The sequence below is a fragment of the Cricetulus griseus genome, chromosome 4 (assembly GCF_003668045.3).
Source record: "Cricetulus griseus strain 17A/GY chromosome 4, alternate assembly CriGri-PICRH-1.0, whole genome shotgun sequence".
NCBI classification, from domain to species: domain Eukaryota; kingdom Metazoa; phylum Chordata; class Mammalia; order Rodentia; family Cricetidae; genus Cricetulus; species Cricetulus griseus.
In genome coordinates, this window is record NC_048597.1 from 192,585,904 (window position 1) to 192,613,731 (window position 27,828).

The window sequence follows — 27,828 nt, forward strand, 5'->3', positions numbered from 1 at the left end:
CTCAAATATATCATAAAGCTTTAAATTGACTTTTAGCTAAGTATTTACCTCTGACTTCTCTACATTTAATAGAATGGTCTTAAAGCTGTTATTCTAGTCTTGTTCAGTGGATGACATGGTATAAACTAGTCAGCAATTATTTAGGTGATTCTGAGAGATAAATGTATAAACTCACTGTCACAGATCTAAAGGAGAAATGTCTAAGTCAAACTGACTACTGTGAAAAAACCAAAATGTTGAAATAAATGTCTGGTAGTGTTTATACAAGTCCCAAGGTCAAAGAACTGGTCATAGTAGTTTATAAGCCCCCAAAGCACTTCCTGTCAAAGGAACAACTTAGAAAAATAGATGTGAGTGGAATCAGCAGAGAATACCAGAACACAAAGGAACTTGACTATTACATGTAATAAGAGGTTTCCCAAGGGTTCTGAGGAAAACAAGATAGGTTTGGTACTTAACAGAAAACAGTGTGGAAAATAAGTTGAATTGAATTATTTATTTGGAGCATAAGAACAAGTTGAGAAGTCAAAATTTCATGTTTGTAGCTTGATTTAATTTTGAAGTAGCATCATACTTCTTATCCAGCTTACAGATATGGAACCAAGCCTCAAATCAATAAGACACTTGACCGTGACTTCAGAAGGACATTTGCAAAAGCCATACTTTAAACTTAGGTGTTCTGTTATGCTACTTTAATAAAAAGGGGGCTGGAGAGATGAGTTAATGGTGAAAACTACTCACTGTTTTTGCAGAGGACCCAGGTTCCGGCTCAAGCAGCCATCTCTGGCATCTCACAGCTGCCTGGAACTCCAGTTCCAGTGGGCCCAATGGCCTCTTCTGAGTCGAGGGATATCAGCTTGCCCTTGGTATACATAAACACATGCACTTTAAAACACACGAAGAAGGGAGGGTAGGAAGGCCGAAGCAATGAAAGTTGATTTAAATAATAAAAGAGGGGGGAAACAAAATAAGGCAGCAAACAATAACTAATTGTTTGCAGGCATTTGTGTTAAATACTTCACTTGTGCGCTGCTAATCAATCCTTTTGACAGCCCTCCAAATATTAGTATTGATCAAAGACAAAGAAACCGTAAGTCAGCATTTCTAATGGCAAATAGAATGCAGTGCAGCCAATTTAAACAAGTGGATTAATGAGCAGCTATGGATATTTGGGAGTGGGCTGAAGATTCTGGACTGTACTGTACTGTCAAGAATGGAAGCATTTCCACACTGCAGAATTAGGTTACTAAGGGCTACTTTTGCTGTCATGACCAGGAGGCTGTATGCTGAAGCAGTAGGTTCTGGATATTCTTTGTGGTTGGGAGTGTTAAGTCTCAGCACAGTGTACAGACACAGCCTGTGGGAGCCCTCTGTAAGATCTAACTCACTGCATCACTTCCTTTCAGCTCAACAGTTTCTCTTAATACAACCAATAACATAATCACGGAGAGACAAAGATATAATTATGTGCATTCTCCACTTAGTTCAAACTGTGGAAAAGAGTTATAAAGCCTTGAGTGATAACTGTAGATCACAGTGTCCATCACATCTAAGGCTCAGAGAGTCAGCGACATACTCTTAGAGGATGACCAGTCATAAGTAGTACACAGTTAAGAGCTTACATATGGGAAAGCCAGGTGGAATGCAAAGATACACGGTTGAAGAACTTGGATATGTTAGGAAGCTACTTATCCCCAGATCTCACTACATTGTGTGTACCAGCAGTTTCTAAAGGAAGGTTAAAGTGGAGAGATTAGCTTTAACAACAAAAACAAAGAATTTCCCACTGAAAAGAGTGAGGCTACTATGGAAAAACACTCGTGTGTGGACAGAGATTGAGTTTGGCTATGCTAAACTTGAGAAAGCATTGAAGTAACCTACATGTAGCCTGATGAAAATATGAGACAATCTTTGGAACAGTGTAAGCTGTTCTGCTAGATAGGGGTTGCATATCAGATATCCTTCATGTCAGATATTTACATTATGATTCATAATGAGCAAATTTATGATTTTGAAGTAGCAAAAAATAATTTTATGGTTGGGAGTCACTACAACATGAGGAACTGCTTTAAAGAGTTGCATCATTAGGAAGATTGAGAAAAACTGCTCTATAGGACACGAAACTTTTCTGAACCCAATTTAGAAGGTCACTGTTACTTATCAAAACTAGAAAAAGACACTAACAGCAAATACCAAAGCCTCGTGTTGATACCACTCATGCACATAAAAAGAGAGGCTGTACTATATATTAGGAAATGGAATCAAGCAATATATGTCAGTAATAATTCCAAGTAACCAAGCCGGGCGTTGGTGGCACGCCTTTAATCCCAGCACTCGGGAGGCAGAGGCAGGCGTATCTCTGTGAGTTCGAGGCCAGCCTGGTCCCCAGAGTGAGTGGCAGGATAGGCTCCAAAGCTACACAGAGAAACCCTATCTCAAAAAACCAAAAATAAAGAAAAAAATCTTAATAATTCCAAGTAACCAAGTAGAATTTACCCAAGGAATAAAACAAAATAATCAACATATTTTAAAAAGTTATAACAAGCCCTATTTTAGAGTATGTAGGAAAGACAATTGGCAAGATTTATCCTTCATTAATGATTGAAACAAAAAAAATGTACTAAAGTGGAAGAAAATTGCCTGAATATATTAACATTTATCTGTGAAAAAAGTTAGTTATCCAATGTGAAAGAGTAAGTGATTATTTTCCCAAACTGGGAACATGGAATATGGAATATCTCTCTCTCTCTCTCTCTCTCTCTCTCTCTCTCTCTCTCTCTCTCTCTCTCTCTCTCTCTCTCTCTCTCTGTTGTGTGTGTGGGGGGGGGTTATTATAGAATTACAACATTTCTTTCTCCCATATCTTCCCTCCAAACCCTATACTCCCCCATCTGCTCACCTTCATAGTAATGGCCTGTTTTTTTTCTCTCTCTTTTTATTATTATTATTATTAATTCAAGTTAGGGAACAGGCTTGTTTCACATGTAATTCCCCTCTCCCTCTCCCTCCCCTCACCCCCATTCCTTCTCCCCCACCTCCAACCTACCCCCCACCCCATCCACCCACCACTCCCCAGGCAGGGTAGGGCCCCCAACGGGGCTCCACAAGTAGTAATGCCCTGTTTTATCACTAATTCTTTTGCATGATAATATATATAATATATATATATATATATATATATATGTATATATATATGTGTGTGTGTGTGTGTACACATATGCATACATGTATACATACATATTGTAAACATAACCTGTTTTTTTAGTATGTTGCTTTTGTAGTTCTAGTAAGCCCTGAAAATACAGAATATTTTTGTATCATTTCCATTTAGTAAGTTAGGCGGCTGTACTATTGGAATAATACAGGCCCCACTATCCTCATTTATAGTCAACATGGTCATGAAGATAGAAAATCAAAAATTGTTTTCTATGGCTGAAGTTCTGTTAATAATTCCTCATACAAATAGCCAATCGATTTTATACTTACTTTAAGGCAATTCCATTGGGAAAGATTGGGGCAATGCTCAGTATGATAATGGGGAAATATTTGAACAGACTCTTTATAAATTGCTATATTAGTGGTCAGAAAGAACATGAATAATTCACAACAACAGGAAGATTGCCTGGATAGGATTGCTAATATAAAAAGACTAACAGTACTCTATATTGAAAGGTGGGTATCAACCTGAATTTATAAATTGGTATTTGGACTGTGACAAATGCACACAGTTTCTCAGAAAGTTAAGCATTCTCCTAAACCACTATTTGGCTCCACAATTCAATAACTATGTTTACATTTTGAAATTTTACCTGAATGCTAGTTGCATCTTTGTAATAGTTTGGATGGTAAATGTCCCCCAATAAGCTTCAGTATTTGAACAATTTTAGTTACCAACTAGTGGTGCTGTTTGGGTAGGTTTAGGTAGTGTGCCCTTGCTGGAGGACGTATGTCACTTGGGACAGTCTCTGAGAGTTCAAAGCCTGACTCCTTTAGTTTGCTCTGTGCTTTGTGCTTGCATTTGAAGATGTGAGCTGTCAGCTACATGATCCTGCCTGCTTTTTTCCATACCTCTCTGCCATGATGGGCTCTATACTTTTGTTCATTGTAGGTAGAGTTTTCTTGTGCACAGCCACTCTCAAATAATCACTCAATTACAAATGTTTGGCCTATAGCTCAGGCTTGTTACTAGATAACTTTTTCATTTAAATTAACCAGTATTTCTTATCTATGCTTTGCCACATGGCTCCTGGTTTGTTACCTCATTTTCTCCACATCCTGCTTCCTTGGCAGTTGGTTGATATCTCCCCTGACTCCACCTTCTTCCTCCCAGAGTCCTCTGCTTCTGGATGCCATGCCTATACTTCCTGCCTGACTATGGGCCTGTCAGCTTTTTATTAACCAATGGGAGTAATACATATTCACAGTATGCAGAAGGATTATTTAGTTGATAGATTTTGAAAGTCCTATATTGTGTTAAAAGGGAGGATGAAATATCCAAGGGAGAGGAATACTTAAATGTATCAGCTGCAAGGTTATAGATACAAAACCATTGTATATGTCTAACGCTCTTCCAGTGTACACATGATTAAAAACTGTCTTCAAAATTTTATAGAATCTAAAGTAATACATGAGAAAATATTGCTGTTTAAATTTGTATATTTTATTAGTGAACACCTATGACTTTTGCATTATAAATATTTTATATTGAAGAGAAAAATTCCACTTGCATATCAGAAGTATATTGATTGAAGATGAAACTGCAAATTTAATTGCATTTTTTCCAGAAATGTTTTCCTCCTTAGATGCAGTTCACCCTGCTGTCTACTCAGCATGATTTTGGGAACAGTAGCCAAACTATTAAAATGAAAAGTACATTTGGAACTTTGATAAGGATGGCTGAGATCGGAATTCTGAGTAGCATATTCATATTCATACTAAATAGTTCGGAGACCTAGTGTTTACAGAGCACATAAAATTTTTTACATGAGAATAAGAGCATAGTAGGAAACAAACTCAAAAGCTATGTTGTTCATTTCGTTTAGATATTTGTTTTCTTGTTAATTAAAATAAAAAACTAAGCAATTCATCAATAAAAGTAGTCATGCAACTACCACCGGCTGGCTGGTTCGCTCTGTAAGTAAGGCTTTTCCCTATTAAATACCCTTATATTTCTACCTGACTCCGTATTGGTAATTTCCAACTGTTCTGTAGGTCCCTGTTCTATTCTGGTATAAGCTTCTAGACGTTCTCCTGGCTCACGAACCTTATCCCAGGCATTTAATGCTGCTTTCCTGCAAAGAGACAGTATATCGTCATCATATTCAGCCTGAACCTGTGGGTCAGCATAAATACCCTGACCAAGAAGCTTATCTAGAGGGGCTTCAAAACCTTCCTTTATGCCCTGACGTTCAAGGAGCTTTGCCTCTTCCCTTACCAATGCCTTCCACTGGATTTGGCATGAATTCTCAAGTACAGCTGTTACCAATAGTTCCCAATCTGTGGGTGTCACCCTGTTAAAGGTTGCCCATGAATGTAATAGCTGTTTTACGTATGGGCTATGGAGACCATATGAGACAACTGATTCTTTAATATTCTTAAGATCCTTTGGCTGTATAGGTTGCCATTCATAAACCATTCGTCCATGAGGGTGTTTCTTAGAAGCTGGCTTTTCTACCATGGTAGCTGGGTACACTAATGGTGTACGAGTAACAACCTTAGAAGAATAGTCACGATACCTGGGTGGAGTAGGTGCCTGGGATTGGAGTGATTCTGCTTCTGAGGCATCCCACTGATCTTTAAGCCTAGCAATGATATCCTTTTGAAAAGTTTCAATCTCCTTAATCATAAAAGATTCCAAGCACGTTAGTGAATCTGTAAATTGCTCTAACTGCTCATCTACACGTTTTTCTAGGTCTTTCATACGATCATCCTTAGACAGCATCTGGATGGCATGGAAACTGCCTTCTAGGTATTGGAGTCTAGATTCCAGGTCATGATTTGCTGATTTTGAGTCCTCAGCAATCGACCGTATGGACCTATGTAATCTGTCAGCCCTGTACTGTAAATTATCTTCCAAACATTCAAATCTAGACTCAAATTTCTGATCTGCTACCTTGGATGCTTCAATAACTGATTGAATGGCATTGTCCAATTCTTCAACCCTATGCTGGGTATTTTGCACCGTTGCATCTAGTTGATGAGTAACATTGCCTATCTGAGTTTCTAGCTGGCTACAGATATTCTTTAGCTGGTCATGGTCTTCTGACAGCCTAGCCTCTAAGGCCTCAGACATGGAGGATCTCTCTGTGTTTATCTTATCATAAATACGCTGTATCTCATCAGACAGCTCTGTCTTTAGTGTATTGGACACAGAGCCAAGCTTATCATCCAATTTCTGTTCCATTTGCTGCACAATTGTGGTCCGACCTAATCGTAAAGCTGTTATTTCCTGTAAGCAGGTGGTGAGGTTATCCTTATCTCTATTCCTGAGTCCTCTGGCTAGTAATACTATTTGTACCAGCAAGCTAACTGCCATGACAGCATATAGGCCAATAATTGGCAAATTAGCATCCTCCTCAAACAGTGAATTCACGTAATAAGCAAAAACATTACCAATTTTAGCAAATGATAAATATTCCGCCATGATTTTACCTGATTTCTACTCCAGATGCAGTAAATATATTTGACCAGCAGGTAGCACAGGCCTTCAGTTATTCCGAGGCGTTTGGCAGCAGTCGGTCAGCAGTGGAGAGAGGTCACAAAAGCTCCTGCGCTTATCCTAGAGAGTATACGGCTTTTCAGCCGCGCCTTACAAAAGCGGCTGCGCTTATCTTAGAGAGTATACGGCTTTTCAGCTTTGGCTTTCCGGTTCAGCCGCAAGGGGAAGCCTCTGCTGAAAGCCGAAACTTACTCACCTCTAGGCAGCTAGAAACTGGGTGGATGACTGAGCAGCACAGCTGCCGTGGGTCAGCTGCTAGCCGGGAACGCCTGTGGAGAGAGGGTGCTTTCCGGGCCTAGGCGGCGGGCCCGATGGAACCCACAGCCTGTCCCAAATGGGGTGTGGGTTTCCAATATCCCGCTTCTGACACCAGATATAGTAGGAAATTACCAATACGGAGTCAGGTAGAAATATAAGGGTATTTAATAGGGAAAAGCCTTACTTACAGAGCGAACCAGCCAGCCGGTGGTAGTCTGTACAGCAAGAAGCAAAGAGAAACCGAAACCGAAAACGCAGTCCCCCTACTCACTCTGACCATGCCCTCACAAGCCCTCAGGTACTCCTGTAGCCAGCCCCTAAGAAGGCGTGGCTACAGCTTCCCCTACACAGCAGGAGCACTCCTCTAAGGCCTCTGAATGGGTTCTGGCCTCCTAGTTCCTAGATGAGTGCTTTCCATGATTCCTCTCCATGATTGTCTGAGATCAGGATGTGCCCACTAAATAATCCCTCTCCTCCCCAAGCTGTTCTTGGTCATGATTTGTCACAGCAATAGAAAGAAAGCAGAAACAAGTTTAATGGGAATGGGGCAGAAAACTCAGAAATCATGTGGTAAAATAAATCTATCTCCTCAACATTGAATGTCTCTGCTGTTTTTTCCCACAATGGTAGAAGTCTAATAGAATGAACTGTTTTTTTTTTTTTTATGTGCTATAAAATCTAGAATACAACATTAATTGGCCTATGTGGATATAAAGTAAATGTCAACTAAAATGTGTTCAGGGTATCTTGGAGCTATGGTTGTAAGGTACCTAATTGCAAAAGACAAGTTAACACTAACACTGATGCAACCCACTAGAAAAATCAGTCTGGGGCTTACTCAGAAAACTAAAAGTAGAACTTTTGTAGATCCAGATGTACTTCCCTTGTTCATGTGCACAAATGACTTTATATGATACCACAGAAATACTTACACATCAGGTTTATTGCTGCAGTTTTCACAATGGTAAGGGAATGGAACTATCCTAGATGTCCAACAACAGATGAATAGATTATGAAAATGTTTTACAGGGACTGGAGTGGTGGCTGGGTAGTTAAGAGAACTTCTGCCTCTCAGATGACCTTGGTTTGGTTACCAGTACACTGCTTACAACTGATTGTACTGCCAGTTACAGGGGACGAATTATTTTCTGGTGACCTCAAATGTCACCAGATACACACACTTCATATACACATATACAGGCCGAACAGGTATTAAAAAATCTTTTTTTAAAAAAAAAGAAAGTATAATACAAAAATATGGGTAGAATTTTATTTAGCCATAAAGAAAAATGAAATTTATAAAAAGTGGCTAGAACTTGTAATTACTATGCTCAGTGAGGTTACATAGAATGACAAATACTACATGTTATTTTTCATACGCTTATAATTGTGTGTGTGTGTGTGTGTGTGTGTGAGAGAGAGAGAGAGAGAGAGAGAGAGAGAGAGAGAGAGAGAGAGAGAGAGAGAGAATGAGAATACAGGTGTGAATTTGGATAAATGTCATAGAGTTAGAAAGAGGACCATGGTGGGTAGGCAAAAGTTTTAAGGACTAGAGGGTAGTAATAGAACCCTTGTGATATGAGAGTATTATATAAAGAGGACTTCCTGACATTAGAAAGGTACAGGGGTATGAGGAGACAGGATATAAAAGTGGGAGAGGTTCAATAAAAGTATATCACATCTGAAAATGACAAATGAAACCAATTACATGCAGGTTAACTAAAAAGAATACACATAAACAAAACCTCAAAATGTATTTAATATTTTTAGTGGTTTGTAGTTTCTTCTGTTGGTGGATGCATAAATGCATGCACATATATGTCTCTGTATATATATATTATACACATATGTATATATTTGTATGTAATACTTACAATCTTTTCCAAGAATCATCTATTGGAAAGATTCATTTTTTCCCAGACATGTTTTGATAACCTTTGTCAACAATTGGAGGACCATAATTATGTGAATATATACTTGGGTCCTTTATTCTTTTCCATTGTCTGTTTCTATTCCATACCCTGCTGCCTTTGTCACTGTATCTTTGTGGTAAAACTCAAGGGCAGGTGTTATGATGGTTGGTACTAAAAAAAAAAAAAAAAAAAAAAAAAAAAAAAAAAAAAAAAAAAACCTTTGGAATTATGTATTTGGTATGTTTTTCTATTGGTTTTATCAATGTCATTGGATTTTTATTATGATTGAATTTAATCTATAGATAATTTGGTAACTGCATTTGCACAATATTAATTCTACCAATCCAGCAGGATGTGAGTTCTTTTCATCTTCTATATCTTATCTGATTTCTTTGTTTCTTCATCTCAAAGATTTCACTATGAAGATCTTTTTCTCCCTTAGTCAAGTTCATTCCTATGTACTTGCTAGTGGGAAATGGGATACTTTTCTCAATTTCTGTCTCATACAGTTTATTACTATTACATAGAAACCTACTTGTGTCTGTGCATAGTTTGCTGAAAATATTTAAGTTTTAAAAGTCTCTAGGGGCTTTTAAAACTAGAATAAGTACACCTGCAAATAGGAATTGTTTAGTCTCTTGCGTTTTCCTATCATTTCTGTTTGTACCTTGCTTTGGTCTAATTGCTTTTGTTAAGAATTTAAGCAGTCTACAAGAGCTAGTTCCAGGATAGCTTCCAAAGCCACAGAGAAACCCTGTCTCAACCCCCCCCCAAAAAAAGAATTTAAGCAGTGTATTGTTGAATGAGTTAGGAAGAGTGGGTATCCTTGTGTCCTTACAGATTTTAGAGGAAATGCTCAATTTCCTCATTTAAAATTATGTTGGCTACAGATTTGTTACATATATTACATTGAGATATATTTTATTTTTATCTTCTTCAAGACTTTTGTCATGAAAGCATGTTGACCTTTGTCAAATTCTTTTTCTGCATCTATCAAGATGTCTATGTGATTTCAGTTTTTAGTATATCATTGTAATTTTTACAATTATTGATTTATTTAAATTGAATCAACTATATATTCCCCACAAGGAAGCTAAATTGTTCTTGGTGTGTTATTGTCTTATTTATGATGTATTTTTTCTTTAGTTAAAAATAATTGGCCAGGTATTGGTGGTGCACTGAATCCCAGCACTTGGGAGGCAGAGGCAGGCAGATCTCTTTGAGTTTGAGGCCAGCCTGGTCTACATAGCCAGTGCCAGGATAGGCTCCAAAGGTATACAGAGAAACCCTATCTCAAAAAACCAAATAATAATAATAATAATAATAATAATAATAATAATATATTTTCCTCTTCCCTTTTCACCTTCCAACCCCTCCCATGTCCTCTAAACTCCCTGTCAAATTCATGGACTCTTTTTTATTATATTACTACTGTTTTCATGAATTTGATGAGCAAGCATTTTGTTTAGTTTTGCGTCTATTTTATTTGTTAACTTGGCATGTAGTTTTCTTTATTTTTACCTTTCTTAAAACTTTTGTGTATGTCTGTATGAATGTGGTGTGTGTGTGTGTGTGTGTGTGTGTGTGTGTGTGTGTGTGTGTGTACATGCACAAGCATGCTCTCACTGGTATATATGACCTATATGACCTACTGTGCATGTGTGGCGATCAGAGGACTGAAGTCTTCACTGAGTCTGAGGGGATGAAATTCATATTCTTGGTCTCAGCTGCAGGCAGTGGTAGGGGAGATGCTCAGTCACATTCAATATTTCTGACCACACTTCTGCTCATGTCTTAATCCTTTCCCTGCTCTCCATGGTTGTTTTTCTGTAGCTAGGGTTCGTCTGTTGGAACTTCTGGTTGGTGTTACTCCTAGAAGTATTTGCATGGCTACAAGAGTTCACACTGAGTATTGACAGTATTGACTGTAGCTAGAGCCCTGGTGGCAGGCCAAACTTTGCTTGGGCATCTGGTAGCCAGATCCGTTGGTAGGAGTTCACTAACATGTAAGTTCAAGGACAAGTCAAGGAGTTTGGTGCACTGGAGCAACAGCCTAACTATATTTGTTCTATCATTCAGAAAAGCAGCTTCTAATCTGGGGCTCAGCCTGCAGGCCTCCACTTCTTCCATCTGCTAGAATGACAGCACTCTCAGTCTTTTTTGTCATCTTAAGTGTTCTTGATTCACAAAAAAACTTTTGACTTCAGGGGTTCCATACATCGAGATTAGTATTAAGTAAGGTAGGGTTTTTTTTAGACATGTTTTTTTTTTTTTTTTTTTTTTTTTTTTTTTTTTTTTTTTTTTATTGAGATGCGATGCCTTTTCCAGCCATACCATACCTGGGACTAAGAATTCTTAAGTAAGATTTATTGACCAACAGGCTCCCTGAATAATGGAAGGGCTTTGAGTCTGTCTAAAGATTTTTAACAGCATGAAATTTGAAGAGGAAGCTATAGAAACCTTAATTATTCAAATGAATGTAGTGGTACATTGTACACATACAGTCAAAAGAATGTGCATGTATTTGTGTTTGTGTGTGTGTATACTGCAGATTATTATTATATGTATTTCATATATGTAATAGCATATAAAGTAGGAATAAAATGTTAAAGGGTTCTTTTTTTTCTTGATCAGAGCAGAGATTCTCTGTCCCACAATCAAGAATGATAAACAAGAAGAATAGTAAAACTAGTGTAAGCAAGAAAGCTTTATTCAGAAGTAGAATTATCACTCTCTGAAGCAGTCCTCAAAAATAAATTGCCAAGTAGCATTTCTTTGGAGTTCTGTTGTTTTGTTTTTCTGAAAATGGGTCAATTTGGTCCTGCATGTATGTGTAGCACAAACAATAAAAACCAGAGACTGATATTGTGGTTCAGGCTGAAGATCAGAGAAACAAACAGCCAGCCAGTAGCGCTTACCTCTACCTCAGACAAAAAATGGGTGATCTTGTCTCCATGAATCCTCAATGTGCAATCCAGACTGCGCTGCTCTCCACCAAGCCTCAGACTGCAGTCCTACACTGCTGCCTCTCCTCAATGTGGCTGGAGACTAATTCTCACATGAGACTCTTTGCTTATTCCTTTTACACCTCTCAACTGGTGGGATTAAAGGCGTGAGCTCTGTTTCACTTTGTGTAGCCCAGAGTGGTCTTGGACTGACAGAGATCTATCTGCCTTTGTCTCCTGAGTCCTGGGATTAAAGGTGTGTGCCACCACTGCCTGGTCTCTATGGATAACTAGTATGGCTTCTAAGATTAAAGGTGTGTATCACCACTGCCTGCCTCTATGGCTGTGACTAGCTTTGCATTTTGATCCCCAGTGGCTTTATTAGGTCATAAATAATGTATCAACACATGTGCGTAAATCGGGCTTTGAGCTGGATGAATCTGGTTTAATGTGTACATAATGGGGTGTTGTGAGTGGCCCATGAGTCCACATTCAAGAACTCTGCTAATACCTTCCATGAAAAAGGAAAAATATCAAGAAGTGAAAAAGAGAGGCTTGTAGTTAGCTGGCATCTTGATGAGCTGAGACTTTGGGGTTTTAGTTCATTAGCTCACAAATTAGCAGTGTCTTTTTTTTTCCTTTTTTTAAAATTTGAATTAGAAACAAGAATGTTTTCCATGTCAATCCCACTTCCCACTCCCTCCCATCCTCCCCTGCTACCTCCCCAACTAACACCCTACCTATCACATATCCTTTCTGCTCCCCAATAGCAGTGTCTTTTTAAACATCCATGCTGTGAGGCCTCTCCAGCATCCCTGGGCTCTCACCTGACCAGCCTACAGGAGGGGCAGCTTTCTTCCTAAGGTGGAGCCCATGATTATATTTACCCAGAAGACATATTCTTAAATATGTAAGCACCTGGCAAACTAATGATAATGCAAAAACACATTAAACAAAACTTGGTAAGACTACAGCAGAGTTGGATAGGTCTCTGGATGTTAAGTATTTTGGTATTCCTTTCTTAGTTATTGATAATACAGTAGATGGAAAATCAATAAACACTATGGAGGAGCTGAACAAGGCTATTAACCAGCCTGACCTCAGTGTTATTTTTGCTGTAGTTCATCAGTCAGCAGTGGGATGAATGAATGGTTGTTTTCAAGAGCATAAGGCAGGCACAGAGGTAGATTTTGTTCTCAGCCGCAAACAAGCCTTAATAAAATTTAAAGTCGAAATTATATAATTGATTATTTTCTGATTACAGGATTTAACAAGTAATTAGTTCCATAATGGTATACAGACACTCATCCCTAACTGTTTAGAAATTAAATACACGCACACACACACACACACACACCACACACACACACACACACACACACACACACACAGAGAGAGAGAGAGAGAGAAGAGAAGAGAGAGGAGAGAGAGAGAGAGAGAGATGGAGAGAATAGTGCAAAGTAATCAGTAACCCAAAGCTGCTTATTGGGGGAAAATAAAACAAAAGTTGCCAGAGTCAATGTTTAATGCCACCCAATGAATATGTGAACTAATTCTTACATACAGTCTGCCAAATGTTCTGTAGAATAAACAGACAACTCCAAGGTTAACCACATCCATTAAACAAAATGAATTTTAAAACCTTCCAGCAACAGCAGATGCTAATCCAGGATGGTTTCAGAGAGCACACAGCTGGACATTTAAAGAAGCTTTCCCTCTTCTGTAGTCTCTTCCAAGAAACAGAGGGATGTTTAGAGGGGGTCATTATACTAGCTGGAGGTTTCATGATATGGTAGAGGACAGGGATCTAGTGATTGGAATAAATGTTATTCTCCAGACTGCTGTTGCTGAGTCCCCTGGAAATCCATGGAAAGGTTCAGTTTAGGGAAATAGTCTATAACATACCATAGAACCCAGCAAATCTGACTTATGTAGTAGCTCTCAGATAGATAAGTGTAGGCATTGAGATATCCACAGACCCAAAACAAACTTTCAGAGGCATGGCTGATCCAGCATTAAGTATGGGTTCTATAAAAAATCTGCATTTATGACCATTTAGTTTGGTCTTTAGAGTGTCTTAAGGGTTATGGTGAGCAGATGATAAAATAAAGCACAGCCCATAACTGCCTCTTCTTAGGATTGCACATTAATCTGTTTATATTTGTCTTTTTCTTGTTACTCATCATATTGGTAATGGCTCCTTAGCGATCATGATCACAAAGAATGTGCTAAAATTTGTACTTGTAATTCCTAAATAATTTATGCCCCAAGCAAGATGTTCTGTCTCCTGTCTCTACATTGAAGGCTCACACATTAAAATATTTGTTAAAGCCTTGGAAATCAGCAGGTTTTTTCCCAAAGAAATGACTGAGACCATTGTGATCATTTTTAAATATTTTTAAAGACCTACAACAATCTCTTCTCAGCTACTGGCTTAACTTTGACATTCTGACAATCACTTGGTATCAGTAAACAAATTTGCATTGCAAATTGAATTCTTATGTTAAAGGATGATGAGTTTTCAAGCAAGCAACAAATACATATATGGAATTCAGTAACTTAGAAAAGATTTTACTTAACATTCTAAACCTTGTGATGAAGTTATCAAAGTATTAATTATTTCTTAAAAAGACTATGCATGAATAAGTGACATATTGAGAAAATATAAAGCAAAGATTGTATTGACAATATTGTAAAATGGAAAAGGTATCCAATATCTTTACAGAACCCCCCCATGTCTCAGAAAAAGCATGAGTTGGAGATGGCACCACATGTAACAGAGGGAGGGCTGTTCTGCAAAATATACAAAGAACTCAAGAAGGAAGCTAGTCACCAAAACACTTAACAATCCATTTTAAAATTGGGGGTACAAATCTCAACAGAGAATTGGCAACAGAGGAATCTCAAATGACTGAAAGGCACTTGAGGAATTCCTCGATATGGTTAGCCATCAGGGAAATGCAAATCAAAACAACTCTGAGATAACATCCTGTACCTGTCACAATGGCTAAAAACAAAAGGACCAATGACAGCTTATGCTGGAGAGGATGTGGAGAAAGGGGAACACTCTTGCATTGCTAGAAGGAGTGCAAACTTGTACAGTATGGCAGTTTCTCAGGAAAATGGCAATCGATCTACCTCAAGACCCAGCAATTCCACTCTTAGGCATATTCCCAAAGGATGCACACTCATACCACAAGGACATCTGTTCAACCATGTTCATAGCAGCATTATTTGTAAAAGCCAGAACCTGGAAACAATCCAGATGCCCCTTAACCTTAACATCTTGAAATTCACAGGCAAATGAATGGAACTAGAAGAAACCACCCTGAGTGAGGGTGAGGTAACCTAGACACAGAAAGACAAACATGGTATGTTCTCACTTGTAAGTGGATATTAGACATAGAGCATAAGATAAGCATCCTACACTCTACAACCTCAGAGAAGCTAGGATATAAGGAGGACCCTAAGAGAGACATACATGGACCCCCTAAGAAGGAAAAGGGACAATATCTCCTGAGTAAATTGGGAGCATGGGGGAAGGGGAAGGGAAGTAGTAGAGACAGGAGAGGAGAAGAGGTGGGGGAGGAGGTCATGATGGATCAGGAAGGGCGAGTTGGGGGAAGGACAGAGAACCAGAGCAAGGAAAGAGATACCTTGATAGATGGAGTCATTATGGGCTTAACAAGAAACCTAGCACTAGTGAAATTCCCAGAAATCCACAAGGATGATCACAACTAAGAATCTAAGTGATAGTGGAGAAGCTACCTTAAAACCCCTCCCTAATAATGAGATTGATGACTACCTTAAATGCCATCCTAGAGCCTTCACCCAATAATTGATGGAAGCAGAAGCAGAGATTCACAGCTAAGCACTCAGCTGAACTCCTGGAGTCTAGTTGTAGAGAGGGAGGAGTGATGAGCAATATGGGTCAAGACCATCTTGGGGAAACCACAGAAGTAGCTGACTTGCGCAAATAGAAGCTCATGGAGTTCAGACTGACTGGGGAACCTGTGTAAGACTGAACTAGAACCCTTGAATGTGGATGTCAGTTGGGGGGCCTAGGCAGTCTGTGGGGATGCTGGCAGTAGAACCAGTATTCATCCCTAGTGCATGAACTGGCTGTTTGGAGCCCATCCCCTATGGAGGAATAGCCTCTGTCCTGCCCCAAATGATGTGACAGACTTCGATGGTCCCCCATGGGAGTCCTCACCGTCTCTGAGGAATAGATGGGGGTGGGATGAGGATATTTTTTTCTTCTCAATTATACTCTATTGTGGCATCACTATTGGAGCTGTCTATGGTTTTCCTAGTGTTTGGTCATGTGAGTTGTTCCTATCCCTAATGATGGTGCATTTAGTTAGTTAAAAGGCCTTTTCTGTTCCTGTTCAGTCCTTTTGACTCACAGCCATGTGAAATTCTATACCATAAACTACAGCATTTTGAAAGATTCCTGACACACTCAAACTAATAGGTTGAGTTTGGCAGTTTCCAGAGTTTTGCTACATGTTGCACCTAGGACTCCACCCTCACTGTTTGGGGAATCTAGGAGAGTTTTCTAAGCCATGAATCCTGCTTCTCCATCAAGTTTAATCAGCCACTGGTTTAGAGCTCATTTTCCCTTTTTGCTAATTTGGTGAGAACCTGGAGAACTGAGTGATGCAGAAATCATTTTCAAGAAGAATCTTCTCATCCATAAGGGTGTGGTACCTTTGTGAGGAGTTTAAAGGAGTAAGGGAATATAAATTTATTATTTATCATGGTCAGTTAATGAAAATGGACAATGTACTTAAATAAAATAATGAGGAAAGCTTGCTGTGAGCATTTGGAGTATGAATTACCATGTACAGAACACTTGTTCAGGGAAACCAGGTGCACAGTCACTGAATTATTCTGCACTTCAGATGATAATTAATTCAAGAGATGCTTTGCGTAACTACAGAAAATAATGCTAATTATTTCCTCTGTATTTGGCTGCCCTAGCAATAAAATGCAAATTAAATATGATTAATTCTTTCTTTTTCCATAGGTATGAGAATATATTGCTATAGTTTTGATGGCTGTTGTGTTGAACTTTATCAGCAACAAAAAGAAATCACCACAGTCAGTGTAATGAAAGAAATTCTAATGTATCTCAGCCTACCCTTTTCTGTCTTTGTTACTGGAAGCAAATAATAATGTTTGTTCTGAATAATTTCCTGATGAAATTAAAACCAAATTAATGCTTTCTATGACATTTTCTCTAACCACTGTAACCAAGAGCAACTGTCTCCTTTTTAGTCCCACTTTGTAGCACGAATATTAACACATTTTTATTGGACATTTGCTTCTTTGAATGTACTAGGATTAGCAAAAAACTGTTCATTGTTTCATATCTCACCTATGAAAAATACTGAGTTTCCTAATAAGGATGTTTGAATTTAAATCAAAAGCAGCAATTTACATGAGCAATTTTCACTTAGAACTTCCCACCACTTGTTTTCTAAGCTGTGATTCAAAACTAAAAACAAGGAAGGAAACAGTGGACTTGCTGTCTCCCCTGCATCCTACGCCAAGAGCTTTGATCCCTGAAAAGACTGATTTAAGGGAAAAGATGAATTTGAAGGTCTCTCCTTTTTGTAGATAATCAGATATATCCGTGGCACATATTTAAGCTTTAAATTGTACCTATTGAAGGAGTCAAAGGGACTAAAAGATGTAGCGTTAGAGAGAGAGTTTCTGAGTTTACAGGGATGTGGCATTCAAGCCCAATAAAAGAAAGACAGAGGAAGACTGAAAGTTGCACTCAGAGAGTGAAGTTTATATCTGCAGTTTAAGAGTTTTGAACTCTCACACTTTCAGCTGTCTTTACAGAGTAGATGTAAACTTTGTTGGCATGTACTGTCATACCTACCCAATGAAGCTTTTCTCCAGCCCAGTCAGCTGCAATTAACTTGACACCTACTAAACAGCACCCAGAATGTAAAGGCAGGTGGATCACAAGTTCAAGGCCAGCCTGGGCTACAGAGTTACACATTTGAGATCAAATGGAGGGGTGGAGAGAAGGAAACAGGAGTCATTTGTTAGTGGGGGTGGGAGTGGAGACAATTTATCCCACAAGGGATAGGAATCCTTGAAGATGATGGCAATATGCAGAGCAGTGGGAAAGGGGAACCTGAGAAAAAAGTACCAGGCACTTCAGTTCGTAGGAGTGAAGGCTGCCTGGGATCTCATGAGTGAGTGAAAAAGCAGAGACAGAAATATAGGAAAGTATCATTAAGACCTTCTATGGGCCATAGACTTAATTCTGCTGAGACCTCGGAAAGGCTAGCTTGGTGGCTGTGACATGGCACATCCAGATCTGCTATGTATCCCTGCTACTTAACAACTAGATCTTCATGTAAGCTCTTCTCTCAAGGAAACTAGAGTTGCTGGAGTAAGTGAAGAGATTGGTTTCATGAGGCCTGGAAGGTAAGAGGTTATCTCTCCAATTGTGACCAGGGCAATAAGAGGTTATCTCTCTAACTGTGACTTGTAGTTAAGTAGAATGTGAGTTCTTACTTTTTAATCATGCTATTCTGAATCTAAACTGTAACGTCTTTTAAAACTGTATCGTTGTATCTTAATAATCTAACGATACTTGTTGAGCTTTTGTGGCCTGAATATGTTTGGGGGCTCTGATATATAATGCATGGGAGACTTAGCAATTTAATCATACAGAGAGGTATCTGATCATCTGGTCCAAAGACGTAATCAATAATTATTTTGAGTTAACATGGAAAGTAATCAAGTTACTCTTCAAGGGGTGGTAATGTTGATCACAGAATCTATAAGTTATCAAACAAAAATCCCAGTGCTAAGTGTGGGATACATCCCTTTGATTGTTGCTTAGGGGTTCCCAGAGATCAATCCAGGTTATCACCATTGCTCTTGGTTAATCACTTGGTGGTAAGAACCTATTCTTGACACTTTGTTGTTACAAGACAACTTGTATGGAACCTTTGGATAATATGAAGGCTTTCAAGAAGGAAGGATACTTAGTCATCAGTACCAACTTGATTTCTCCATGCCCTGTGGCCGTTGTGTATAGTATTCTCAGCAGTACAGTCTTACTATCAAGTTCTGATGAACAACCAAAGGCAGTGGCAATTCCCTGTATCATGGGGAGGAGACATTCTCTGGGACACCTCTGTCCAACAATTTTGAGGGAAGGTATTTCATACCTGCCGCTAGGCTTTTTATTTGGCAGTTTATGGTGTTTGGGAAGACTGTTATCTTCTTGCTCTACCCCCCTCTTGCTTACCCTCCTACTGCTCTCTGCACTTACATCCCCCCTTATTCTCTTTCCCTTCCTTTCTCTGTGTTCTACTACCCTCTCTCCATTAAGATTTTTCCTTCTCCCTCTTCACACTCGAAAGGGCCATTGGAGTGAAGGAGAAAATAAGTGTTATGGTGGCTGCTATTCTCCAGAAGAATCACAGAAAAGACTTAATCCTCAGAGTAAAGGTGGTACACACAGAGAGCAATCCAGTCTAGCTCAGGGAATGATGACCAGCAACTTTGTTCTATGTGACCAGGCTGTTTGGTTCCATTTCTTCACTATGAAAAGATTTTATTCCATATTTTCACTAATACTCATCTTGGAGATTCCAGTTTTAAATATAATCTCTGCTTTATGATTTCTTGTACACACATGTTTCTTCTTGGTATATTTTCCTTAGAGTTCTTAGAGGGACAAAGAATGTAAGTAAGCAAAGATGAGAACTTCAGAGAGATTCAAGAAAACAGTCCCCTTCTTTCCACAGACACTGTGATTACAGCCTTTCTGTGCATTGTAGGCTGGAGATGCTGATTGCCAGTGCTGGGAATACCAGAGGGAGCATTACATGCTATTCTCTGGAGCAGTACAAAAGAAACCCCATCTACTTAGTCACTGAAAATATGACAGGCTTGAGTGGAACTACAACCTCCTACATTATATTAACATTTGAGGCACTGTTTCCATGGACACTCACTCCTGTGGCACATTGGTCTCAAGTGCTTGGTTGTAGACACATCTGATACTGAAATGTAAATGCAATGGCAGGGTTTGATAAAATAATAGCAATTTTACTACACTTTCATCTTAGCCATGTAGAAAATGGTTAAATGTGAGAGAATATATTAAGCATTCCATTTCTCTTACTCTGTAGGGGAAGAGTTTGTGCAAAAGCATTCAGAATAGCTGAGGGCAGAGATTTGTAAGGGGAAAGCAGGGATGGCCTCTGTACATGTGGTCTCCAGCCTAACTACAGGGCATCCAGTTAGTCCTGCAATGGCCTAGACACACATTCCACATCAGATTTAGCTCATTTACAGAGGGTGCTAGGAAATCAATTTGAAATGATTTACATATCAACCTCCTACTCATTAAGTATGATGGGTTAGGGGTTCAAACTTGTAGTAAATTTTTTTGGATGGATTTCAGTCAGGTTATCTGCTTTAACTTGAATGTTCTATTTTTTTTCCTATAGCAAAAAAATATCCTTTCTGAGCATCATGGTTTTGTTCTACAACCTACATGCTTCTCCTTAAAATAAATAAATAAATAAGTAAATAAATAAATAAATAAATAAACTGTGCCAGTTGTCCCCTCAGAAACTCTCTAGCATTGTGAAACACTAAAACAAAACCATCAGAAACAAACTAAAGAAATGAGAAGTTTTATTACTCTAAGGACAACCTTAATTACTTAAAGTGTTCATGCTGTAAGATGACACTTTAAGATACAACTTCAGAAAAGCTGGCAAAGTGATTTTACTTTTTCACAGTAAGATAACATGACTATGTCCAGCTTAAAGACAAAACTAAATGTGTTCAGAGTGTATATCTCTGAACCAACGAACAGTCCACTACTGTTTGCATTTGTAATAAGCATCTCCTTAGTATGTTTCAGAGATGTTTATAAATTACCCAGATTACTTCGATTTTTCATCTATGCTTAGAATAGCACACATCATCTAGTGAGCCACCTTATTCATAAGAGATACCATTTATTATAGGCATGCATATTTGCTTCCATTATTATCTCATTAATATGGGATATAAATCCATGCAATGGCTCTTAAAGACAGATGTCAACTAACTAATTTTAGAACAGTTCTGTTTAAGCTATAGATAGTAAGAGAGGTGACTATTTTTTCAATGTGCTACAACCTATTGCTATGTCTCTATGTTTGTGTCCGCCAAACATTCTGGTAGAAACCCAATCCCACAGTACATGCAATACTAATTAGAGGCAGGGGCTCTATGTACTGAACTAAGCATGTAGGTGAATCCCTCAGAAAAGGGGTTAATTGCTTTGTAAAGAAAGCCCAATTAATTGGTTTGTTCATTCTGCCATGGAAGGTCTAGGCGCAAAGCATCCTCAAAAAAGAATGGGCCTTCATAGACAATGAATTTGGCAGCTCTTAGATCTTGGAGTTCTTATCCTCTGAAACTACAAGAAATAAGTTTCTGTTGTTTTTGTCCAGTCAGTTTATAATATTTTCCTATAGAAACCAGAAGATTTTGCTCACCAGCTTTGCAATGTTTGCTAATGATGAAGAATTGACATTATGGAGATAATATATTTCAAACAAGGACTAGAAAAGTTTACAAACAGTTACTCTGTAATGGAGGTTTATAGATGGATATAGCGCTGGAAGTATGTCTATCCTGTTATAGACCTTTGAATCCTTAATACTCTATGAGAAATGAAAAGTAAATTTTTGTTTAGGTCTTCAGTATGCTGAAATTTCAAAAATTTGGCTTATAATGCCTTCATTTTATAATTCTGCCTATGTATTACTCAATACCTCCAATGTGTGACATCTGAAAGACCTTAGAAGTTAATCACCAGGGCTATGGAGATGATTCCATGGAGAAGAGCATACTCGACAAACCTGAGGACCTGAATTCCAATTCCCAGCATCCATACAAAAGCCTGGCATTGCTGTGTTGCGTATGAGCCTAGCATAGGAGGATTATGGGAGGGAAACAAGTAGATCTCCAGAACTAACTAGCCAATGAAGTCTCACCAAAAACAATGAGCTCCATGCCCTAAGGCAACAAAGAAGATAGAGGACAATGTGGAATATCCTCTTCTGGTCTCTGATTGAACACACAGGCTCACACACCCACACTTTCGCATGCATCACACTGAACAGAAAAGATACACATGGCAAGAACATAAGCAAAAAATGTGAAAAGCACCAAATGTGTGTCCTTGGGATCAGCTGATCTTCAGCCTTAACATTTGAGTTTTCTGATGCTAGTATTTTAAAACCCATTGGCTTTTCCTACATTTTGGCTGGTTGCTTTTCCCATCTATTGCTCATTTGGAAAAAAAATTGGGTAAATGACACATAAACTTCTAGCAGCTGATACATTCCATTACACAATATTTAAATTTTTTACATTTGTAAGTATTTCTATTGATCTCACCAGAAAAGCCTCTAAATATTAGGAAACTATTAAATGCACTTTAGTGGATACACAGTTTTCTAACTTCTAAATTTGCTTGAAGTTATGGATTTATCCACAACAACTAATGTAATTCGTTCTTTGATATGACATCCTCACTTTTTTCATAGGTGGCTGTTGGTTCTTATTCGTTAGTTCAGCTGCAAACTCAATCACCTGTCATTTTTCTGATGAAAAATATAACCTTTCAGAATGCATCAGAAGTATTTTATGTGGACTTCCTGTGTAGTCACAAAGAACGTTCAAAATTTGTATATTCAAAGATTGATATTTAAGCAAATTGATAATTTTATTGGTCCATCAAGGACATTCATTGAGTCAGTACTTCTGTATTCTTTATTTTAATATAATATTTTTATTGATTTTTGAGAATTTTGTATATGCATTTAATATATTTGATCATAGTCTCCTCTCTCTTCTCCCATAATTTCCCAGATCCATATTTCATACCCCAGCCCTTCTCAACTTAATGTCCTCTTTTTATTTTTTAATAATCCATCTACCTGTGTTGCTTATCTATGTATATGTGTAAGGCTATCCACCACAGCATACTCGACTTACCAGGGACCACAGTCCCAAAGAAAGTAGAATCTGCCTTTCCCCCGCAGCTGTCAGTCATCAGTAGTTCCTGGGTTGGTTGTTGACTGGCTTGTTTTCATGCAGGTCTTGTGGAGAGAACTACAGCTGTGCATTCACAAGGGTGTGTCCTGTCATGTCCAGAAGACACTGTTCTGCCCCCATTTCTCTTCAGTGTCTGACTCTTGAAACCTTTTTATCCCCTCTTCCATGATGATAACTGAGCTTGAAGGCAAGAGTTGTGACATAGATGTCCTATTTATGGCTGTTTTGCTCATGCTTTTTTTGTTTGCTGTTCCCTTTACAGTATGTGCTTCCTGATAACAATGATAACTTGTATAGTTTGGTGACATTGCTTTGACTTGATACTAAGACACCATGATTTTACTCATTATCGCTTAATGCATAGTCATTATGATGATGCATAACGACTGTGAAAAAGATACTTTATAAATTACATTCTTGCTTTTGGACAGCCAATTGGAACAATAAAACTTTACATGTCATATTTTGAGAATTTGCATATTTCTTACTGTGTAGCTATAAAATGCCATAGGGTAGATTCCGAAATAAAATATCAATGTTTTAGAAGTTGAGAATTCCCAACACTGAGACATTAGTATCTGTTTCTTGGTTCATAGAAATATTTTCATGTAGTATCCTCATATAAATGAAGGGGTAGATTTTTTTTCTTGGGCATATTTTATATACCAACCCTATTTGACTCTACTGACAAGTCCTAATCCTATAAAAGGCCCAACCTTCTAACACCTTCTAAAACCTTCTGATTGTTTCAATGTGTGAATTTTAAGAAGACACAAATACTCAAAAATAGCAATGTATAAAATAAATAATCTGTAAGGTTAATGAGACAGATTAATGTTAGCAAAAAATCAATTTTAGGAACTAAAGCATTTGTCTGTACTTTATAGTAAAATAGAACCTTAATGGAGAATAAAGATAATATATCTGTGCATTTCATTTTACTAATAAAAGGTGAATAGCATACATTCATTGAATTGCCCAAGGTAATGAATTTAACAATGCAAAGTCAAGACTGCAGTTGTGTCTTGGTAATTTAATCAAGACTCCATGGTTTTAAGGGAACAAAAGAACATTTAATATTTCCAATTCCTAGTTCCTCTGTTAGATATCAAAGATGATAAATATGTAGTTTATATAACCAGAAGGGGTACGGAGCAACCTATGTGAAAATAAGGAACCAGGTGCTTTGAAACTATGATAGATCAAGTTCTGGAGAAATCTTATTCCCTGTGAAAATGTCTTTCTCAGAACAGTTAAATCTAAAGTGTGGTCTGAAGTTTTGCATGTATGTTTTAGAGTTCTGTACTGAGTCATAAATTAGGTTCTGCTAGAATAGAAAGTGAGATAGTTAGAAGCATAGAACCTACAGGCTAAAAGATAACTGAGTTGGAATCACTTGGCTGGTGAGTTCTTCAATGATTCTCTTGGGAAAGCTGAGTGTCCTACTTTGCATTTCTGTTGCTGTGATAAAATGCTGACTAAAATCAACTTGGTGAGAAAAGGGCTTGTGTACCATACAGGTTAGAATCCAAGGAAAGTAAAGGCAGGTACTCAGAGTAACCTGGAGGTGGGATCTGAAGCAGAGGCCATGGATAATAATTACAATATGAAGAAAATGCAGTTGTGCTTGTTTATCTTCCTCAAGAGTATAAAATGGTCTATTGGTTACTTGCTTTTTTATTTTTTCTGTGAACAAATTCCTAACAAGAAGCAAATTTTGTTTATTTTGGCTGATGGTTGATGATGTAATGCATCATGGTTGGGTTGGGAAGGTGTGGCCATCGGAGCATGAGGCAGCTAGTCACATTGCACCCATGGTCAGGAAGCAGAAAGAGATGAGTACGGTGACCAGCTCATTTTCTCCTTTTTATTCAGCCCAGGGTTGTCAATCCTCAATTAAAACCCAATTAACCTTCACTAACATTCCCAGAGGTTTTTCTTGTAACTAATTCTAAATGATGTCAAGTTGACAATCAAGATTAGCCATCACAGATGGTAATTTAGAGAGCTTAATTAGAACTTCAACCAAGGGAATAATAGTAAGTTTCTACTCAAAGTATGCAGGGTGCTTTTATAGAACAGTTCACTATTTTCTTTTATCCTAAAGAGTTTTTCTACTAATAACTTGTCCTAAAAATGAAATTGTAGAGTGATCAGCCATATATAGGATATAATCATGTCCCTCTCCTCAAGCTTCAAGGATAGTCCAAGGTAGGGAATGGATTTTATGTGCTAAAATGGTAGATAACATAAAGGAGGCAATGTTTTCTGAACACATGGGCTGTTGCACATCTTAACTAACAGGCTCACAAGATCCTAATATCAATGAGAGAAAATGGGCACAAAAGTCACATTACTAGCTGTGCAGCTATTGGCATTAAATAACTGCTAGGATAAGAATCAGTTGTTTTGGTTTGAGTTTTGTTGTTTTAACAGTATGACTCCTGGTAGTCTACCATATGTCAAGTTGAGTAGTAAAAGAAGATAAATAAATATAATATCACACACCAAAGTTAACTAGACTCAAAGGGTATACATTTCAGTAACTGTTTATACAGTTAGAATAGACAGTTAGAATGGAGTTGTTGAGCTTCACATAGGATTTTATATTTTCAATGTTAGATATTATTTTGTGCATGTATCCATCACCAAAACTAAAAAATATCATAGCAGAGTTAGAACTAGGAAAAAATTTTATTTGCAAGGATTTTTTTGTAGATAAAGTTTGCTTTATTTTTTTCCAAGAGTGGAAAAATAAATAGATTTCTCTCATACTTGGATCCCTTCTTGTACCTCATTAGTTATAGTATAAAATCTAAGTTTCTCAGCATATTGCATAAACTCTGTGGTCATACTCCTCATTTCCTACAGTGTCCTGTTACATATAGGATTCTCATCTTTATATTCTGTTTGTGGTTGACATTGATTGTCTTGGTGTTTTTATTGCTGTGAAAAGATACCATGACCACAGCAACTCTTATAAAATAAAACATTTATCTGGGGTGGCTTTGCATACAGTTTTAGAGGTTCAGTCCATTATCATGGCAGGGAGCATGGTAGCATGCAGGCTGAGGTGGTGCTGGAGAAATAGCTGAGTCCTACATCTTGCAGACAACAGGAAGTTGACTGACAGTCACACTGAAGGAAGCTTGAGCAAAAGAAACCTTAAGACCTGCTCCCACTTTATCTAACAAGGCCATACCTCCTAATAATGCCACTCCCTTTATGAACCATTTTCTTTCAAACCATCACACTTGTCTTCTGGCCAAAGTGCTGCACACTCATCCAGCAAGCCTTCTCCCTTTCTGACTCCTTCCCATTCCTAAAGACACTCAGATTTTTACCTAAACCCTAAACTCCATTGACTATTTCTACCCTCTGTTTCTAGAAGACCCTACCTATTTACACCATTGTACTCATGGAAAGATGATTGGATTCACCAGGAACTAAAGCTTTATAAAAGTATTAGCAACATTAACTAATGGATAATTAATGAAAATGAAGTAATATTGGCTATGTAGTGGCATGAGTCTATTATCATGTCTGAATTGAGGAAAGTCCTTTAATCTCCAAGAGTATATCAGTTGCCCCATATGTTGGCTGACTGAGGACAACAGAGTATAGAATGCAAGAGTTTGACTAAGATCTAGCCCAGTCATTGACAACTGTATATATTTTGGCAAACTAAGCTTCGGAGCAATTTCTTTATAGGTGTCCTGGCCAATTTTATATCCACTTGACATAAGCTAGAGTCATCTGAAAGATGGGAACTACAATTGAGAAAATGGGGGAGGGCACAGTCCATTGTGAATGGAGTCTTCTCTGAACTGGTCATCCTGGGTTCTATAAGAAAACAGGCTGACCAAGCCACCAGAGCAAGCCAGTAAGCAGCACCCACCATGGCCTCCTCATCAACTCCTGCCTACAGGTTCCAGCCCTACTTTAGTTCCCGTCCTGAATTTCCTTTAATGATGGACTATGATGTGGAAGTTTAAACCAAATAAACCTTTTCTTCCCCTTTTGGTCATAGTGTTTCATCATAACAATAGAAACCCTATTTACGACAGTATGATACAATTGCTGTACCTATGTTTTGTGAGTACTAACATGAAGTACCTGAAATAAATGTCCTTAGCTTGAAGGAGAAAATATCTGTCAAATTTTGATAAGTTAATATGTGAATATATTCATTACTTTAATAATCAGAATATTGGAAAAATGTGATTTTAATGTTCTGATATTAACAGCTGCTTGGTGGATCACTGTGTCTGCTGTTTCAGGGGATGACTTGGTGCCTCATCTGAAGGGATGAGGACATCTGTGACTACAACTTCTTTGCAACACATCTGATGGTCATTGTAAGCCTTTATAATCTCTGGTTATATGAACAATATTCCCACAGAATGGGAAAAGATCTTCACCAACCCCACATCTGACAGAGGGCTAATTTTCAAAATATACAATGAACTCAAGAAGCTAGCCACCAAAACTCCAATCAATGAAATTAAAAAGTAGGGCACAGAACTAAATAGAGAATTCTCAACAGAGGAATCTAAAATGGCTGAAAGACATTTAAGAAAGAGCTCAAAATCCTTAGCCATCAGAGAAATGCAACTCAAAACAACTCTGAGATACCATCTTACACCGGCCAGAATGGCTAAAATCAAAAGCACCAATGACAATCTATGTTGGAGAGGATGTGGAGAAAAAGGAACACTCCTCCATTGCTGGCAGGAGTGCAAACTTGTAAGACCACTTTGGAAATCAGTATGGCGGTTGCTCAGAAAAATGGGAATCAGTTTACCTCAAGATCCAGCAATTCCTCTCTTGGGCATATACCCAGATAATGCATGTTCATACAACAAGGACATATGTTCAACCACGTTCATAG

At 38.1% G+C, this 27,828-nt stretch overlaps 1 protein-coding gene across 2 annotated transcripts in view; it reads left to right on the plus strand.

Annotated features, from left to right (window-relative positions):
- Window positions 1-27,828, plus strand: part of Mei4 (meiotic double-stranded break formation protein 4) — a 123,571-nt gene that overhangs the window by 66,252 nt on the left and 29,491 nt on the right. The gene's annotated exons all lie outside the window — the stretch shown is intronic.